Source organism: Rhinolophus hipposideros (assembly GCF_964194185.1).
Source record: "Rhinolophus hipposideros genome assembly, chromosome: 22".
NCBI classification, from domain to species: Eukaryota; Metazoa; Chordata; class Mammalia; order Chiroptera; family Rhinolophidae; genus Rhinolophus; species Rhinolophus hipposideros.
In genome coordinates, this window is record NC_138068.1 from 11,007,408 (window position 1) to 11,026,199 (window position 18,792).

Consider the following 18,792-nt stretch of genomic DNA (forward strand, 5'->3'; position numbering starts at 1 on the left):
ATATGCCTTTTTTTTAATGCTGATTGGACAATGAAGTCATTTTATCGATACATAAAATACCTCTGTAATTTAGGATCACAGACAATCTAGATTGGGGCTCATTTAAATGCAGAACCTGAAGCACCCTCCAGTGACAGGAGCTATAGTGTTCAATATCATTTTACATGTTAGAGAGGCTTTCTCTTACATACAAACAATGAACCCAGCAGGGTTCTTCATCCTAAAGCCTCACAGACTATTTCTTCAAAGGTGTTAGTAGATAAAGCAACATAAGCCCTAAATTCAGAAGAGTTCTAACAGCTCTCAACATTTTCTAAGACAGTAAAAAGAAAACAGTATTCACATCCCATTTCCCCCTTTCTTCTGTTTATCTGGTCTCCCTGCTTTGGGGATTCAACAAGGGTGTTTCACATGAAAATCTTAAAATAGTTATTCTGATTAGCAAACATACTCTAGAACCCAGTAACAGTCTTTGCCTCCTAGGAAGGGGCACTGGAGGGGTTAGAGTAGGAGAGAGTCCTTCTCCAATGTTTTTGTACCTTTCCAGGTGGGTATCATATCTAGTATACCCTATTCTACATAAACAAGCAATAATTAGAACAAGCCGTTCACAAACTGACAGATTTCCACTTAACGTTTCAGTGTATGCGGCATTCGGCGAAGACCTATGATGGTTTGGTGTGTTTTTCTCCCCATTCTCCTCCCAACAACCTGCCGCAATAAACACCGGAGCTTCCCTGCAGCCAGGGACCAGTTAGGTGGCTCCGAGGCCAGGCATTGAAAGCCAGGAGCTGCAGCAATCGCACTCAACGCTCCCACCACTCGCACTGTCTCATTCAACTCCACTGAAAACCACTGCAGCAAGCCAGCTGGTCCTCGCCTTCCTGTTTCTTGACGGCACAGGCTTAATAACAAAAACAGGTTGGCTTTGAAGCGCTGCTCAAAAGCTGCAAAAAGGAAGTCTTCACATTCGGTAGCGGGGCGGGGGGAGGGGGGGGTTCCGACTTGGAGCGAATCGCGTACCTCCCGTGTCATTCCCGCCGGGAATCCCGACCTCCTCCCGCCCGGGAGGTTTGGAGGCGATGCTCTCGCCCTCTGACAACTGCTCCTTCGGGCAACTTTTTTCACCCCGGGGGCCCCTCAACCTGCCTGGGAAGCAACTCAGCCCTCCAACGACGCATGAATTGGTGTTTTGTTTTTTTAAAAAAAGACGTGCATGACAAACCGCTGATTTAAATCATGACGAATGGAACCAACGTGCGTAAAAAGATCCGAGACGGGGAAAGGGAGGGGGAACATAGTAATAATAAAGACAGCCCAACCCGGCAATGTCCCCACCAACTTCCCACTCGCCACGCAGCCGTCGCACCAGAGGCAGCAAAACGCCTTCTGACGGAGGAAACGGCTGAGAACCTTCCCCGCGCCCAACATGGAAATCCCGCAGGTCATTCGCGTGAAAATATGACCAACGCTCCCGGGCGGGAGGAAACGCAGCCACAGAAACCCCGCCGCCTCGGAGCACGACCTGGAGGTCGCGCGGGGGTCTGCGCGCTGCCCCCGCCCCTCCTGCCCCCGAATAACCGCGAAGGAGCCCCGGGAGCGGGAGGCGGGGGACGCCGGCGGCTTCCGAAGGGCGCCCCCCAGGGCTCGGGAGGCAGGGAGATAAAACTTTAAGGACAGGAGGGGAGATAGGACCCCGCGGTCCCCCGAACTCCCCGGGGTGACCCTCGCGCGTCGGGACCACCTCGGACACGCCAGCCGGCTGCCGCCCAGCCTCGACTCTCCGCCTCCGGCCGCGGGCTGCGGGGAAGCGGCGCGGCCCCGACACCCCGAAACTCTCGCAGCGCGCCCCCCGCTCGGCGCGCCCCCAGCGCCTCCGCAGCGCCGAAGCCGCCGGCTCGCGCCCGCCCCGGGGACTTGCCCTCTTCCCTCCGCCTCGCACTCCACCCCCTCGCCCGCCGCCGCTCCTCCTTTATCTCCACTCACCGCCCGCCGCCATTTTCCTCGCAGCTTAGCTTTAAATCGGAAACTCGCTGCTCAGCTCGCAGCCGCCACCGCCGCCACCGCTGCCGCCGCCACCGATTCAGCCGCCGAGAAAGCTGCCGTCGCTGTGAAGCCGCTGAGGAGGCAGCGGCTGGAGCCGCAGCGCGGGGGACGCCGGGATTTGTAGTCCCGCGGCCACGCCCAGCACTACCGGTCCCAGGGGGCCTTGCGCCGCCCGGGCGCAGAGTGCCTCTGCCCCGCCCGGCATCCGCGGCGCGAGGGCGTAGCTGTGTGGACCTTCGGTCCGCTGTCGCTGACTGACCACCTGGGAGCTAAGGTGGGGTCAGGAGAACTAAAATGCAAACCTAAGCTCTGCTGTTAATATTCTCATACTGGCCTTCGTCCGGTAATATGTAACACGGAGCGTTTATTGTGTGCAAGCACTGATCCTCAAAATGAGCATCCCTTGGGAACCACTATAGTTATCCTCGTTGTTCAGAGGAGCAATTGAGGCACAAGGTCAGAAGCCACGCTGTTCGTTAGATACTAAAGTCACTGAGTGAAAGGTGGTTGGGCTATAGGAGATTCACAGCACATTCAGCCCCGAAGTATCATACCGTGGAGTGCGGGGGAACAGCTTGTTTTACTGTGGAGACATCTGCAGACACCGCCTTAACCAAGTGATCAATCACCATCACTTAGCAGCACCAACGATGGTTCAAACTGACATTATGTGTCTCCTCATATGATGCAATGGGGAAGACATAACACCACCCCTTGTAGTATTCTTGCCAAAAATAAAAAATAAAATAAAAAAGCTAACTGAACCTAACTATGAAAAAAAACAATCAGACATCTAGAATTTAAGGCATGCTACAAAACACAAGCTTGGACTCTTAAAAACGTCAAAGCATGAAAGAGGTGGAAATCAAATGCAATATGTAAGCCTTGATCCAAGTTTTGGGAGGTTTTTACATGTAAAAAGGACTTTGGACGGAAATTGCAATATGGACTATACATTAGATAACTGAATCAGTGATTAGGAAAAATGTCTTGAGTGTGAACAGAATGAAATAAATAACCACTTACTAGCTCCACCACCATCATTTCCCCCTTGGACTATTGCAGTAGCTTCCTCATTGCTCCCTCACTGCTTCCATTTCCTCACGAACGTAGTCTATTCTCAACACAGCAGCCAAAAAGATCCTCATAAAAACCAAGTCACTTAATGTCTGTCCTCCAAAGTCTGCAGGTAGCTGCAAACCCCACACAACCTGTCTCTCCCTTCCCGTTCCCTTTCTAAGCTCATCACCTACTTTTCTGCCACTCTGTGACCTCAGAGAACTTGCACTTGCTATTTCCTCTGCCTAGTTTACTTTTTTCCAAAAAATCCAAATCTCTCTGAGAGAGCTTCCTCAACTCCTCCAGAGTCATTATCCAAATGTCACTTCTTCAGTGAGGCCTTCCCTAATTTCTCCATATTTTAAGTTCCGAGCCACTCCAATCCAAGCTTTCCTTACCCCTCTTCCCTGTTTCATTTCTCTTCATAGCACTTTTTATCATTGGAAACACTGTACATTTTTGTTTGCATATGGTATTTGTTATCTCCTTTCCTCACTAGAATGAAAGCTCCATGAAGGTGGGTTTTGGTCTCTTTTGTTTTTTGATGTAGTTTCAGCACCCACTACAGAGCTTAGCAATAGTATTCACTCATTCAGTATTTACTGCATGGATGAACTCACCCCCTCATCAAACAACAGATAATAAATACTATGTTAGATGTTGAGAATCCAGAGATGAAATACTAAAACCCTGCCTGATCTTTCACCTGAACACCTGCAGCTGCCCCTCAGCTGCTCTCCTTGCTTTTCCCATTAATGTTCCTGTAAGCTACTCCCCATACAGTAGCCAGAAGGATCTTTGAAAAATCACATATTAAATTATGTCACTTCCAACCTCAATATGTTCCAATGGCGTCCTATTGCATTTGGGATACAAGTAAAACCCAGACCCTCACTGATTTGGTCTCTGCTTCCTTCTCTGATCTCAAGTAATACATGGCTTCGCATTACTTACCCCCATGCCAGAAATGAACCTTCCTGATGTTTCCTGAACATACCAAGCATGCTCCTGCCTCAGGGCCTTTCACTTGCTGTTCCCTTTGCTGTTGAAAATTTTCTTTCTTCCTGGCTTGCTCTCTATTGTTATTCAGATCTCTGCTGAAATGTCTCCTCTTCAGGTAGATCTTCTAAACACCACACACACACACACACACACACACACACACAGAGTCACATCATCCTGCTTTATTTTCTTAAGAATGATTAACACTATCCAATTTTTTTAATTGTCCATTCTCTAGACTATAAGCTCCAAGAGGGCAGGGAATTTGTTTAGTTCGCTGCAGTGTCTCCAGCACCTAGATTATGTCTGGCCTATATTGGGCACTTAATGAATAGTTGTGGAAGAAAAGAAAGAAAGAAGTAAGGAGGAAGGAAAACAGGAGGGGAAAAAAGAAAAAAGGAAGTCAATCTACTAATTCCATTCATATTAATTTGTATATATGTTCATAGAAAGTGTAACTGATATTAACAATAAATAGATAAATGTGTGTGTGTGTATATATATGTATATATACATATATATATATACATATTTAGACTCCAAGGACAGAGGTCTAACTTAGGGGGTATCAGAGAAGACTTCCAGAAGGAAGCAACTTCTAAGCTGAGTTTGGTAGTGTTTTGATGGACCCTGTACATGACCCCAGACTGAGTGACATCTGGGAAACATCGCTCTAGACTTAAAATCTAAGCCAAATGAGTGACACGCTCTAGTAAATAGTTTGTAAAGATGCCTGCTATCATACATTCTTCCCTGTTTGCACGAGCCACTCCTCCATCAAGAGGTAAATTTTATTTCCTCTTCCTTGCACTGGGATTGCTCTGTGACTGACCAATGGAAATGGTGGAGTTTCAAGCCCATGCCTGAAGATGATTAGCAGCTTCCACTTCCTTCTTCTTGGGACCTAGCTGCCATGCTATGGGAAGCCCTAGCCCCACAGGGAGGACACATGGAGGAAAACTGAGACACTCCAGGCAACAGCCCTAACTAAGATCCCAGACAAGATCCAGTAGTAACTGCCAGCCACAGAAGTCAACCTTATGTGCATATTCCAGTCCCTGGAGGCCTCAAGTGATTACAGACCCTAACAAGAAGATTTGAAACAAAAGAACCACACACTGGGCTCAATCAACCTACAATGTCATGAGAGATAATAAAATGGTTGTTCTTTAAGCCACTAAATTTTTCAGTGGTTTGTCATACAGCAATTGATAACTGAAACACTCTACAAAAGTGTAGACTTTCATTAAACTATAGTTGACAACTTTCAATAGGTAGAAAGAGTAGTCTCAGATTTTGAAATTACCCCAGTAAAATTGGCTTGGCCTAGGAGACATAGAAGTAGAAACTCTGTGAGGACAGGATTAGAAGGTCACCTAGCTAACGCCCTCCAAAAATGAAGAGATCCTGCCTACGTTTCTGATTCCACAAATCCTCTGCTTCCATGCTCCCAGGATGGATACTCACTTCCTCAAGGGCAGCTGTGCCAGGTAGGGTTCTTGGGTTGCAAGAAACAACAATAGACTCTAGAATGCAGTAGAATGATATGTATGAACTCACAGAATCAATTGGAAGACTGGACGACCAGGCCCTGAATGTCTTCTCCTCGCCAGAATTAAATCTAGAGAAGATCAATGATTTTATTCTATCTTCTCATCACCTATTCCAAGATTCAAATACAAAAGAGGAATTTGTCCAATTGGTCTAGTTTGGATCACAGGTTGTATAGGAAAGTAACAGACTACCAGACCAGTAATGATGCTAACCAGCCTGCCTACAAGTTACTGTCAAATAATTCAGGTGGAAAAAATACACACACGCACACACGTGCATGTGAGCAAATGTGGCAAAATTTTATCAATTAGTAAATCTAGGTTCAGAGTGCACAGGTGTTTATTGTAATATTATTGCAAGTTTTCTGCAGACTTGAAAATTTCCAAAATAAAAACTTTGGGGGAATAAAATTTACAGCACTCATAGAAACCTTATATTTACCAGACACTATTCAAAGTCCTTTACATATATTAGTTCATTTAACCCTCACCATAACCCTAAGCAGTGGGTCTTTTATTATCTCCATTTCACTGATGAATAAATAGAGGCATTGAACAAGTAACTTGCCCACAGGTATGAGCCACTAAGTGCTAGAGTCAGGATACAAACTCAGGCTCATAAGCTCATGTTCTTAACTCCTTTGCTTTACTGCCTTTCCACAAACACATAAACACATTACTTGTTACACATAACATGTCTAGAGGTAGACAGCGTGTTCATCAAGGACCAGGGTTTTATAATCCCTCTGCTCTACCATCTTCAGCATCTTGCTTTCTGTCCTTAGTTCATAGCCTCATGGACACAAGATGGCTGCCACAGCTAAAGCATCACATCAACCCACAATCAAGTTCAAATGCAGGAAGCAGAAGAGTAAATAGGTGTCAAGAAAGATATTGTATCTTTCCTTTTTTTTTTTCCAGATATAACTCTTTCCCCATATGTCCCCTTTCCCCTCACTGCTCCCCACCTCCAAAGCAAATGTCCCCTTACTTCTCATTATAGCAGTGATATGGGCTACATGGTCACCCCTAGCTGCAAGGGAATCTGGGAACCCAAGCATTGACCATTTTAGCCATGGGCTTTAAGTGAGTGGTTGAATGAATGTTTCTGAGTTGTCTGGTACAGCCCAAAGGCTCTGCTTCTGTCCCTGTCCCTCTCACTGACCCCTGCATTCTTCCCTCTTTTATTATATGACAATATCACCAGTGGTTAAGAGTGTGAGCTTTGGCACTCACTGCCTGACTTGCTCGCTGGTTCTGCTACTTATAAACCTGTGTGATAATGGCTGGTTACTTGAACTTTCTGTGCCTCCATTTCCTAAAATGGAAACCATGATAATGATACCTATTTCCTAGGGCTATTATGAGGATTAAATAAAACAATACAGTGAAAGCCCTAAGAACAGTGTCAAGCACAAAATACACCCTTTATCAATGTTAATAATGATTGTGCATGGCAGTTCCAAACTTGGGGTTTGCAGGGATTAATATCCAAAGGTTAGTAACAATTTCCTCCTTCCTTTTCCCTCCATTTTGCCTCAGTATACTTATGGCAATCTGAAATTTCCCTGAAAGTGAAAATAGATTGCTCAGGTGGATACTTAAACCTTGCACATGGTTAAAACTGTTTCGAAATATCAACTCTGTAAATGAACTGGCACTAGTCCAGGCTCCACCCCGAGGCTGTACTCTGCACCACTCTACTCCCTGGGTAGGACACACAGCTGAGTGGGTGTCAAACACATAGACAGGCAGAAGAGATTTAGAGCCAATGAATGCTTTATTTGTTGTTTTGCTTAAAAGGGAGGAAACACTTTCCCAAAGAATCACATTTAAGGCCAATTTTTGGTAGTAAAAAGCAACCTGAGCCTTTCAACCCAGAATAACCTTGTTCATGCCTTACTTTAAACCTAGATCAGGGGTTGGCGACCTATGATTTTTTTTGCCAGAGGTGGCACATGTGTTAGCTGAAATTGGCACCTGGGCTGGCTGTAAGATTTGCCTATCCCCACAACCTACAAATGACCCTCCACAGCTGGAAGAAATTTTTTTTTTCTCTAGACCCCCCAGCCTGGATCAGAGAGTATCCTCAGGCAGGGCCCATGTACAGACAGACCTATTCTTGGTTCTGTCACCTATTTTTTTTTTTAAAGATTTTATTGGGGAAGGGGAACAGGACTTTATTGGGGTACAGCGTGTACTTCCAGGACTTTTTTTCCAAGTCAAGTTGTTGTCCTTTCAGTCTTAGTTGTGGAGGGCACAGCTCAGCTCCAGGTCCAGTTGCCGTTTTTAGTTGCAGGGGGCGCAGCCCACCATCCCTTGCAGGAGTCGAACCCACAACCTTGTGGTTGAGAGGACACGCTCCAACTGAGCCATCTGGGAGGCAGCTCAGCTCAAGGTGCTGTGTTAAATCTTAGTTGCAGGGGGCCGAGCCCATCATCCCTTGCGGGATTCCAAGCAGTTGAACCGGCAACCTTGTTGTTGAGAGCCCACTGGTCCATGTGGGAATCGAACAGGCAGCCTTCGGAGTTAAGAGCATGGAGCTCCAACCACCTGACCCACCGGGCCGGCCCAGCTGGAAGAATTTTAAGCCCAGCTCACTTTTTATTTTTTCTTCTGAGACTTACTTATTAAAGGCATTTGCTTTGGGGGGAGGGAACACAAACAATTTGCTACCAAATACTTAAAAAGTACCCACTGCAGGAGAGCTAAAATTTTTTAAAAGGTGTTGGCAAGGATGAGGGAAAAAATGGAACTTTCATATGTTGCTGGTAGGACTGTAAAATGGTGCAGCCATATTGCAAAAGGTTTGGCAATTCCTCAAAAATGTTAACCTAGAGTCACCATATGACCCAGCAATTTCATTCCTAGGTATGTACCCAAGAGAATTTAAAATGCATGTCCACACAAAAACTTGCACAGAAATGCTTGTAGCAACATTATCGATAATAGCCAAAAAGTGGAGACAACCCAATATGACCACCAACTCATGCATAGTTAAACAAAAGTTGTGTATCCATACCATGGGATATTACTAGGCAATAAAAAGGAGCCAAATACTGATGCATGCTATAACATGGGTGAACCTTGAAAATATCATGCTAAGTGAAAGAAGTCAATCATATATTATATGATTCCATTTATATGAAGTATCCAGAATCGGCAAATCTATAGAAACAGAAAGTAGATTAGTGGTTGCTAGGGATTGGAGGATGGGGCCCTGAGGGGTGTTGGCTATGAAGGTGTGCAGGGGTCTTTGAGGAGGATGATGAAAATATTCAAAAATTAAGATAGTGGTGATGGTGTGTGACTCTGTGGATATGCTAAAAACACTGAAGTGTACAGTTTAAAAGGGTGAATTTCATGGCATGTGAATCATATCTCAGTAAAGCTGTTATTTTTCTAAAGTGCCCATTGCAGTTAATGCAATTGTGAAATTATAATTTTCATCTATTGTTCAGAGATATGAGAAGAAAACTGGTTTAAATAATGGTATACATTCAGAAGGCATTAAAAGGTAAATAATAAAAAGTAAGTCTCTCCCTACCCCTGTTGCCCAATCAATCCTCCTGTTTCTAGTGACACCACTGTAATTTTCTTACCGTCCTCCCAGGGATATTCTATGTCTACCCAACATTATATGTGTGTTGCTTATTATACAAACAAGAGCATAGCGTCCACAATGGTTTGCCCCTTGTTTTATCTCTTAATTATGTATCATGGAAATTGTCCCACAAGGACCTTACGATAAGGTACATAGAAAACTGTCTGCGTTTTTTAACAACTGTTATTACACGTCTGTGGATGTTACTAGTACACATTCAGGTTGTTTCTTTTCTTTACTGTTACAATTCATTTTCTTGTACCACTCTCTTAAAAGCAAAGTGTGAACAGGTACTAGTAAACACAAAATAGGAAGAAGGAATTGGAGATCTCATGAATCAACAATGTCAAGCTTCGGGGGCGGCCCAGCGGCTCAGGCGGTTGGAGCTCCATGCTCCTGACTCCGAGGGCTGCCGGTTCGATTCCCACATGGGCCAGTGGGCTCTCAACCACAAGGCTGCCAGTTCAACTTGAGTCCCGCAGGGGATGGTGGGCTGCGCCCCCCGCAACTAGCAACAGCAACTGGACCTGGAGCTGAGCTGCGCCCTTCACAACTAAAACTAAGACGACAACAACTTGACTTGGATAAGAGGCCTGGAGGTACACACTGTTCCCCAATCAAGTCCTGTTCCCCTTCCCCAATAAAATCTTAAAAAAAGAAAAAAAAGAATTTAAAAAAAAAAAAAACAATGTCAAGCTTCAATCTTCCCAGCACTAGCAGAGGAATGAGATGGGGGGGAGGGAGCAGGGATAGAAGACAAAGTTCTCTAGCGATGGAAGTGTTTTGGATCAAGGCAGCTCAGGGTCTCAAAATGGAAGAATCAAGAATGCTGGAGATTTTTGGTTCAGATGTGAAGGAACATCCTTAAAGATGGCCAAATCAGTGTCTTCAAAAGGCAATACTGGAAGGCGGCCATTTAGCTCAGTTGGTTAGAGCATGGTGCTCTCAACAAGGTTGACAGTTCAATCCCCACATGGGCCACTGTGAGCTGCGCCCTCCACAACTAGATTGAAACAACTACTTGACTTAGAGCTGATGAGTCCTGGAAAAACACACTTAAATAAATAAAAGTTTAAAGGAAATAAAAGGCAATACTGGAGATAGCTTCAATACCACAATGCTGTGTTTGCCAGGTGATGGGTCAATACCCAATTGTGGGTTTAGAAGTCAACATCATGGCGTTTGCCTACTATTTTTAGAAACTGTAATGAAATTTTACCAAATATCCAAGGGGATCTCTCGTAGTACGTACTGTTACTTAAAAATACTTATCTAAAGTATATATAGAAGTGTGACTACTGAATCACAATGTGAAATGTATTTGTCACTGTGATTCACAGTCAATTGCTTAAAGACACGAAGCAAGGAAGGTGACTTTTTGGCCTCCGCGTTCTTTTTCATAATCTCAAATCTTTTTGCCAGCTTAGTATATAGAACTGAGAACAAAATACTCCCTCACCCTCAAGTGTAAATTTAAGTGAGAAGTGGGGCATGCTGCCAGTGACAGTGGGAAGACATTGGTTTATGAGATGGCAGCTTTGAGGAACCAGTTTAATCCTTACATCTTCTCCTCTATGGAGAAACACATTTGAGGACTAGCTACTCTTCAGCTATTAGTCCTTGACTTGGGGGCTTTTATTACATTTTCCATCCCTTCCTCCTCTTTTCCTCCTTCCTTCATTTTTCCTTTCTTTTTAAATTCTACCAAGGTAATGCAAGATCAAGGCCCTCAGCCACCCAAGTTCTCTCCCAGAGGCAACCACTATTACCATTTCTTAGGTGTTATTTAAGAGATGTATTTACAAATAAACACACATATATATAAATTGTTGTAGCACAAATAATGGCACACTATACACACTGTTTTGCCCTGATTTTTGTTACTTAACGGAATCTGGGAGATCTTTTCATTTGATATATATATAATAAATTGTATTTATCTGTTCTTCAGAAATGATATTGCCAGCAGTCACCTATTTGCATACAATAATTATGTATTCACTATTTACAACTTACAGTAGTATTTTTTTCTCTGAAAAATGTAAGTACAAAAGCTAAGTAAACAATGAGGTACTGCATTTGGATTTATCATATGTCATAGCTTAAAGAACTAGTCTTTAGTAAATATTCAAAAAATCAATCTGGATAAAATAGTCAACTAAATGCTCTAATTTATCAGAAAAAAAATCTTTTCATACTGGCACATGTAGAGTAGCTTTGCTATGTTTTCCTGACTGCATGGCATCCCATCCATTGGAGTTTTAGGGTTATATAAGTTATATATAAAAGTTGGCTGACCCCAGACTTGGAATTACAGTTTCTTTTTTAAATGAAGTTAGGTTTTAAAGTGATGACAGTGAGCTTATTTAAAAGGATAAGCCCTCTTCTAATTATTTAGTAATTACAGAGTAGGAACATCAGAGGAATGGATATGTTGAGGCATGAAAACAATATCTATGCCAGAGGTGAATGTCAAGTTAAGATTCTAGCTAAAAAAAAAAAAAAATTAAATTAAAATTTAAAAAAAGCAAAACAGAACAAAAAACGAAAAAACCAAACAAACGTCCTCTGGCCATTATCAATCAGATGGATTGCAGAGTAATTTAAGGATAAGTCACTACACATGTCAATCATGATGTCTGCCCCTCCCACAGGCCCTTCTAAAGGAAGGACAGAAGTCACTGTCTTTGGTACCACGTGACTTGCCACTTCTGCTCACACCACAGGTAATTGGATCAGATATAGGTATCAGGTCCAACAGCAGCCAATGCATGATCTGGGGAGTGATTTCTGAGATGGCTAGGCAAGGCACAAACATATTTGGCCAGACGAGAAACAGGCTGACTTGTCAGATTTCCATTTGGGGTGAATTTAAAGGATTTGAAGCTGCAGGGACAAAGGACACATGAGATAGGAAGGACTAGAATGGGATATGAAGAACAAAAACTCTGAATATTTAGAGCTAGGAAGTAGAGAAAAGATACTTTAAAAAAAGGACACAAATTGGTAGTTACAAAATAGTCACGGGGATGCAAAGAGAAGCATGGGGAATATAGTCAATAAAATGGTAATCACTATGTATGGTGCCAGGTGGGGACTACAGTGGTGAGAGGATCACTTCTTAAACTACATAAGTGTCGAACCACTATGCTGTACACCTGAAATTAATATAAAATAATATTGAATGTCAACTACAATGGAAAATTTTTAAAAGAGGGGGGAAGGTGAAGAGGAATAAAAAATACATATATATTTAAGGTAGTTTTAAAAACAGCTGGAACTGCTGACACCTGCAATACAGTTGAATCTCAGAAGTGTTATGCTAAATTAAATAAGACACAAGAGACTATACACTGTACGATTCCATTTATCTAAAATTCTAGAAAAGGCAACACTATATGGACAGAAAAAACAGAACAGTGGTTGCCAGAGGTTGGGAATAGAGAGAGGAGGTTATAAGAGCAGAGGGAACTTTTGGAGTAATGGAAACATTTTTATCTTGATTGTGGTTCCACAATTGTATACATTGGTGAATTTTGCTGTATGTAAATGATGCCTCAGTGAAGCTGGTGAGAAATTAAAGGGAAAAAAGAGACAGAAAATGAAAGACAATTCATTCCCAGTTATAGCAGATTTAGATAACCTGAAACACTCTACCCTTCACTGCAAAAAACATCTGAAAATTCTGGGTAAAAGATAAATATTCTTTTAAATGAATAACTGAGTTCACAAGAAAGTAAGGGAAATCCCCAGCTGCCAGAAACCAAAAATGGAACCAAAAACCAACCCAGCAAGTGTGAACTGACACCATTATGACACTATTATTAAGAGGGAGGTGCCGTGGGTCTCAGAAAGCCTGGGTCCAACTTGGGTTGAAGCGTAAATGCAAGGACAGGAAATGGGGCTTTGTACTGGCTTATATAATTCGAAATGACAACACTCAGAAACAATCCTCCTTGCGCTAGGAGTCAGTGGACCAAGTAAAGATGGGATGAGACCACTGGAACTTCAGCAGATAGGATGTTAGGATAAAAACCAGGGAAGAGATGGGAATCTAAAGACACAAAAGAAAAGAACAATATATTTCATACATGTATAAAGACCAAGAAAGTTTGACCAAGAACCAGGCAGAAGACAGGGAGAAGGAAGCTGCTGGGTGGCAAGAAGGGAAACAAGATGACCCAAAAATGCAGAAAGTAACTGAGCTCTGACTTTGCTAGTGTCGAGTGGTGTGCTGTGACCGTGTGTGAAGGCTAGCAGAGCTCTCTGTGAAACTTCCTTTCGACAAGTGCCTGTGAGGCTTTCTTCATTCACTCATTTTTTTGCTCAGTACTTGCAGAGTACTGCGCTTAGTTCCCCTTGCTGCTATAACAAATTGCCACAGATGTAGTGGCTGAAAATAACACAAATGTATTGTTACAGCTTTGGATGTCAAAAGTTTGAATGTGTTCCTTCACACATTCAATGGGTCGTCTGTGTTCCTTCGGGAGGCTCTAGGGGAAAGTCATTTCCTTGCCATTACAGCTTCTGGAGGCTCCTCATATGCCTTGGCTCATGGGCCCCTTCTATCTTCAAAGCCAGCCCTCGCATTACTCCCACCTCTACTTCTGTTGTCACATCTTCTCTCACTCTGACCTCCTATTTCCCTCTTACAAGGACCCCTTGTGGTTACATTGGGCCCACTCAGATAATTCCAGATAATTTTTCCATCTCAAAATCCTTAACTTAATCCTATCTGTAAAGTCCCTTTCACCTGGTAAGATGATATACTCTCGGGCATTTATTCTAGGATAAAAGGTGGAAGGGTGAACAGACATAGCTGTCCCCCATGGAGCTCAAGTTCTGGAGGGTGGAGAGAATGGGAAGGGGGATGGGTAATCCCAAAGTAAACAAAATGATATCAGAAAGTGATCAATGCTATGAAAGAAAGAATACAGGGTGAAAGAATAGAGACTGGTGCAGCTACTTTAGAATGTCAACCCAGGCTCCTGAAAGAAAATGACATTTGCGGTGACACACAAAGGATGACAAGACAGCAGCCCTCAAAATATCTCAAAAGAGGCAGAGGGAACAGGGGTGGAGATTCACCTGGGGCCTTCCAGGAGGAGCAAGAAGGCAGAACAGTGGAGGGGAATGAGACAGCTGACCCTTTCTTTGGCTTTTGCCGGCTGGCTTTCCGTAAGGATGAGGCCATAGGTAAGATTCCCACGAATATCCTTACCACGAGCTCACCCTTTCCTACAGCACATTGAGTCTTCAGATCTTGCAACCCAACGCTCCAAACTAACACAGGACACAAAATGTTCTGCAGTACCCTGCCAAATGGCGCAGCCACTTTGGAAAACAATCTAGCTCCTCCTGTAAAGGTTCAACCTAGAGTTACCACATGACTCAGCAGTTCCACGCCTAGGTAGATACCCAAGAGAACTTAAAATATATGTCCACACAAACACTTGTACGGGGGTGGTTGTAGCAGCATTCTTCATAACAGCCAAAAAGTGGAAACAACCCCAATGTTATCAAGTGATGAACGAATAAACAAAATGTGGTATATCCATCAATGGAATATTATCCAGTCACACACACAAAAAAAGGACTGATAGGAGTTTCATGGGTGAACCTTAAAACATTATGCTCAGTGAAAGAAACTAGTCACAAAAGGCCACATATTGCATGATTCCACTTATATGAAATATCCATAGAGGCAAAACTATAAAGATAGAAAGTAGCAACAAATGGGAGAGGAGGGATGGAGAGTGACTGCTAATAGGTATATGGTTCCTTTTTGGGGTGATGAAAATATTGTAACATTGATTATGAGTGATGGTTACCTAACTCTGTAAATACACTAACACCACTGAGTTGTATACTTTTTACATTTTTAAACATATTTTTTTATTTGAACTGTACACTTTAAATGGGTGAATGGTATGGTATGTGAGCAATACCTCAATAAAAGCTATTGTTTAAAACATGCCATGGAGGTGGTCGGTTAGTTCAGTAGGTTAGAGCACAATGCTCCTAGTACCAGGGTTGCCGGTTTGATCCCCACGTGGGCTGGTGTGCGCTGCGCCCTCCACCACTAGATTGGGACAACTGCTTGACTTGGAGCTGATGGGTCCTGGAAGGACACACTGAAAATAAATAAAAGGATTTTTAATTAATTAATTAATTAATAATAAAAATTAAAATAAAAAAATAAAACATGCGATGAGATACAGTCCCTGCCCTCAAGGAACTGAAAGCTCAGTTAAAGACAAAAAAAAAAAAAAATCAGATGTCATTTGCCCCATAGAGGTAAGTCACATAGAACAAATGATGACTACACAAGAGAAATGCTAGCGGGCCAGGCTGATGGTTCCGAAGACTGATGGTTCGATTCCCACACAGCCGTGGGTCTCAACCACAAAGTTGGGGGTTCAACTCCCCAAGTTCCGCAAGGAATGGTGGGCTCCGCCCCCTGCAACTAAGATTGAACACGGCACCTTGAGCTGAGCTGACACTGAGCTCCAGAATGGCTCAGTTGGTTGGAGCGCATCCTCTCAACCACAAGGTTGCTGGTTCAACTCCCGCAAGGGATGGTGGGCTGTGCCCCCTGCAACTAGAAAATGGCAACTGGACCTGGAGCTGAGCTGCAACCTCCACAACTAAGACTGAAAGGATAACAACTTGACTTGGAAAAAAAAGCCTAGAAGTACACACTGTTCCCCAATAAGGTCCTCTTCTTCTTCCCCAATAAAATCTTTTAAAAAAAAGAGAGAAATTTTAGCAATCATGTTAGGTCACATTTCTTGAGTGACAGCATGTGTTAGACCCCGTCCCAGGCACGTACAGATGCAGCTCCTCTTATCAAAGCTTACCATCCAGACGACTTGATAAATTCCCAAATGAGTGTCCTGGGGAAATTCTGTTCCCCATCCTGGGCCCCAGTTTCCCTACTTGTGAAATGAATTGTTTGAACGCAATGTCTCCCCATTGGCAGGTGAGACGTTTTTGGTAAAATATTCAGACAACACTAAATAGCACTCAATCGTCTTCCAATTTTTCTACCTTTAGTGGGACGTCTTGGTGTGGAACAGTCTCCTTTTTGAACAAAGGACAAACCATCCGAAATTCTAAAGCTTCTAGCAGGCAAGCATATCTAGCCAAAATGTCATCACATTGTATTGTGTCACTGTCTTTATTTTTACTCTACTTTCCACTTATGACAAAGGATACAGGTGTTCTGCTTACATGGTGATATGACGTTTCCTTTTGATATAAAATTTACATACTAACTAAATAAATATAGGTGGTACAAGGATATGGCAAAAATCATAAAGCTAGAACAGGAAGGACTGAAGCCAAGTTTAAGTCACTCTGCCTATTTGGAGGCAGAATAGCTGTGGCCTAACACAGCTAACATAATTTCAGCATTATTTTGCTGACGTGTTCAAGCAACCAAAACTACACAGCACGGGAGTCACAGAGGATGCTTGCACATTCAGAATGCGTTAGATAGTAACAAACCCCCGGAGATCCCTTTCCAGCAAGTGTGGGGTTCAAGTATATGCAGGTTCTGAATCCCCGGGTGATTTTATTACACATTTCTCCCCATCTGGTCCCCCTTTGTACAAGATTCATGCGTTCAACAAATATTTATCGAGTTACTACCACTTACCAGTATTCCTGGGAATAGGATGGTGAGCCACAGACAGCCACACTCCCTGTTCTCAAGGAGTCTGTAATCTAGCATATAAAAGAAATACACATGCAAGATAATTACAGATTACAATTAGTGCTATAAAAGAAATAAATAGCTTATTATGAAAGGCTAGCCACACAACTTATTTAGTTAGGTTTGATTGTTTTTACTTGTTTATTTACTTGGACTAGATAATACATTGAGGAGATTCAAAATTCCAAAGGTACAAAAGGCTTAGGGTGAAAATCGTCTTCCTCCTGCTCTCCCCCAGAGGCCTCGTTTCCCTTCCTAGAGGCAATCAGGGTTCCTACTTTACTGTATATTCTTTCAGAGGAATTCTAATCATGTTCAAGCAAAGAGGTGCATATACTCTGTTCCTGTCTTAAATGATAACATACATGCAATACACACTTCCTCACCTTTTTTCACCTAACAGCACACCTTGGATATCACTCCCCTCATTCTTTAGGTAGGAGGATAGAGAAGGTAGCCTTTTGTGAAGCATGGGGTTGGGGAGGGGTGGCTGTCCAACCAATCACAAGCGCTTGGTGTGTGCAGGACCCGAGAGGACGCCAGGCACCTGGGGTGTGATGAGCAAAGCAGAAGAAGTAAACAAAAATGCCAGGAAAGGAGGCAGGGGCTGGGGCATGCAGGTTCTTGTCAGTTGTAAAAAGAAGTTTGCAATTTATTCTAACAGCAGTAGCCACTGGATGTGTCTTCATCCGAGTGACTTGATCTGACTTGCAGTTTTTCAAAGATTACTCAGGCAATTGCAGACGGGGGTGGGGCAGGAGTGGTAGAGGACACCAGGTGGAAAGTGGTTGCAATAGTCCGGGTGAGAGGGAATGTGAGCTTGGGCTAGGATGGTGCAGGAGAAAAGGACAGATTTGGGGTATATATTGAAGCTAAAACAGAGAAAACTTGGACAGATCGGAGGTGGGCAACAAAGGAAAAGAAGAGGTTTGAGCTCCTGGGAAGAGGCGGTTGTCAGGTTTTATGAGTATTATAATGTCTGTAATTTACTTTAAAATACTTCAGTATAATCGGTTTGCTGTTATGTAAGTGCCACCTTAAGTCAGTGAGTCTCAACGTGTAGCCCATGGACCAGCACTATCAGGATCACCTAGAATGGGTTAGAAATGCAGCTCCTTCACCCCTCCACGAAGCTACTGGACGGGGGGCCCAGCAGTGAGGGATTGAACAAATCTTGAAGGCGACTCTGATGCATGTTCAAGTTTTAGAACCTTTGGTTTAAGCCCCAATGCTGGGGTTGGTCAGCTAAGTGGCTGTCAAGACAACACAGGGATAATTAACTAGCATCATAACAGAAACGGCCACACTCGCAAACTAAAATAGATGTGAATCTCAGAGTGCAGTGGAGACAGGTAAGAGACAAAGGGAGTGTTCTCCGCAGAGGAACCTTATCTGAGAAAGGAAAACAGCGCTCTACGTGCCTGGAACAGCTCTCATAGGTGGGGTTCCCTGAGCCCTGGGAAAAAAACAGGCCTTATCTTGAAAAGAGGAAGGACTGGATGCAAAGAAGTCTGTAGCAAACAATAGCAGTTCAGGCCTTGTTGGAGAGAAACGAGTTATGTGCAACAGAAATGAGGAAAAAGGGCTTTTTTAGCAGAGTTCTCACCCAATAAAAGCATGCTATGGGGGGGGAGGGGAGGCCATTTCTAAGAACAAAGAAGACAGACGAGCTACAAAGGTGTAGAGGGACACAGAGCCCAGGATTACAGTCTGGGTTCACCAACTAAGAAGCAGATTATGACCTTGGGCGAAGTACTTCTCTTTTCGGGATGTCAATATTTTCTCCCTCTAAGGAGGTGGACTGTCAGCTG

General features: G+C 43.4%; 1 protein-coding gene across 4 annotated transcripts in view; it reads right to left on the reverse strand.

Moving 5' to 3' along the window:
* NCOA3 (nuclear receptor coactivator 3) overlaps positions 1 to 2,122 on the reverse strand; it is a 95,135-nt gene extending 93,013 nt beyond the window's left edge. For 2 of the 4 annotated variants that reach the window (XM_081033547.1, XM_081033550.1), the window contains exon 1: positions 1,987 to 2,122. The gene's annotated coding sequence lies outside the window, so the exon portion shown is untranslated. The remainder of the gene's footprint in view (positions 1 to 1,986) is intronic. The other 2 variants (XM_081033549.1, XM_081033551.1) reach the window with 1 other exon arrangement.
* Between the last annotated feature and the right edge of the window lie 16,670 nt (positions 2,123 to 18,792).